Genomic DNA, 2,191 nt, shown 5'->3' with positions numbered 1-2,191 from the left:
GTGATAATCTGTAATGCCCATGGTAATTACTATTTGGATGGTATGGGGGGGGTATGGGGGGGGGGGGGGGGGGGGGGGGGTGCAGTTTAACTCCACAGAAGAGGCAATAAATTCAATAGCAACACATTCGACTAAACTTGTGCATTCTTTAAAGGCTGTTTAGTAAACATTCGCTAAGGTGTTTTGAAAACTGCATAAAAGAATCAAAATACACAAAATGCCCTGCACTGGTGTCTTATACCACAGCTGCGCCACTTGCACTGCACTGCCTTCTCCAGTGTTACTCATTCTCACTTAGGCTGGCTATCTGGCTTCAGATATAAACACTGAGACAGAACTGGGTTTCAAAATTTCCACCAAACTGAAAGCAATTAATGTGTAAATTAACCATTACACCTTTGCTAAAATGAATAACTGTGCTTAATTACCATGTGCCTCAAACACTTGTATAATTACAATAAGAATGAATAAAATTTGCATGTATTTGTAATATTATGTATTTATTTTTTGCAGCCACTTAGTCGCTCTTTATTTTTATTCAAACGCCAATAATATGCAAATACTCTCCCAAGCAAAGCATCACCCCGTTTCTCATAGCTAATCAATATAGATCTGATGGGAAGCAGCTCATCAGTGTGACTTGTTTGCTACGCACAACAGTTCTGCCACAGGATTAACCTTGACAAAGGTGTAGCTAATTTACACTTCAATTACTTTCTGTTTAAGGGGAATTTTGAAAACCTGTTCAGTCTCAAAGCGTCTGATAAATCTGGAGCCAGGTGGCCACCCTATTCTCACTGAGCGCACCATTAGAAGTAGTGTAATCTCTAGTGCGCTACACACCTGCTTTGAAGTACTGGGCGGGGGAAACGACATCATGCATCTGCTCTGCTGCTGATCCTCTGTGTCATCTCCAGGTGTTCCTGAGCCTTGCTGGTTCACCCTGCACTGAGAATGAGACTCATCACTCACTCCTCACTGTGCAGACAGAGGCAGGGGAAGGCAGGCACACAGCACTCTGTGTACTCTGTGCACTCAGCACGTTTCCAGATCCATATTTTGAACAATGGGAACTCTGAGCACCCTGGGGCACTTTTCAAAGCAACTGAAAATTACTGTCATCTTTTTTAAACTAGAACCCAACAGCTGCGTTTTCAGCATAACCCAAAGTCCCTCAACCACCCTCATGCTGTAACGTGCTGTGGAAATATTCCCCTACAAATATCGTAAAGCAGCAAGGTTTGTGACAATCCCATCGTTGTATTTGAATACACTGGACTGGAAAGCATTATTTAATGATTGAGTTCATCCTTTAAGAGACTCTTGATATGTCATCTATAGAGAAAATCACATGGGGTAGTGTGTGATATGAGAATGTAATTTATCCCCGAGGGGTGGGATGCTGCATAAACCCAGAGGATGAAGCCAGAGGGGGAGCCCATTTTTCTCCCGGCTGAGAGGCGAGGGGGAGAAGGTAGTTCTATGTGAGATATGGTTGGAATTCCTTTGGCGCTGGGGTCATTAATGAGCATGTGTTTCCTGTACCAACCAGCTGATTAATTCAGGAAATATGCACTAACGCTTTCTTCCAGTGTGGATTCACTTTGTCACCACAACCTCCTGCACTGTACACACGTCACCCATATCACACCCTCTAGGGGCAGTGTGTTGTAGGGAGACAGGTTAATGGTTAGCTCTTGTGTACCCACTGTACCGGAAGATAAGACATGCTTGAGAGCTCCACTGAGACCATAGAGGTGCTTCGGCAGGATGTGAGCACTGAAACAGAAAAACTCATAAAAAGTCAATCTAATGACAAAATCATTATCTCTTAAAATCACATCCACAGTGCTTAACTAGTCAGCTTTCTATTGCATTAAGTTACTGATGTGGGCATGTGTCACCCCACTTTTAAAATCCTTCTGAGGCCCCTGATGTGAATATTTTGTATGTCTGTGGCTGGTGATCTATGTACATGTACTGATTTACACTGAACATCTTTCCGTTGTGAAACGTAGTTTCATCAGTGATTAAGACTGTACAATGAATTTCAATAAGGAATGAATCAGGTGGGCCGAGGTATCGCACATGCTGCTTTAACCTCATTCACTGTATTTGGAGCATGCAAATTTAGAGGCGGGACTGGTTGACGTCACCAGGATCAGGAATGGGGAACCAGAGGAAAAAGTTT

Source organism: Polyodon spathula, chromosome 16, assembly GCF_017654505.1.
Source record: "Polyodon spathula isolate WHYD16114869_AA chromosome 16, ASM1765450v1, whole genome shotgun sequence".
Taxonomy (NCBI): Eukaryota; Metazoa; Chordata; class Actinopteri; order Acipenseriformes; family Polyodontidae; genus Polyodon; species Polyodon spathula.
The sequence above is the reverse complement of the archived record's forward strand: the minus strand, read 5'-3'. Positions refer to the sequence as shown.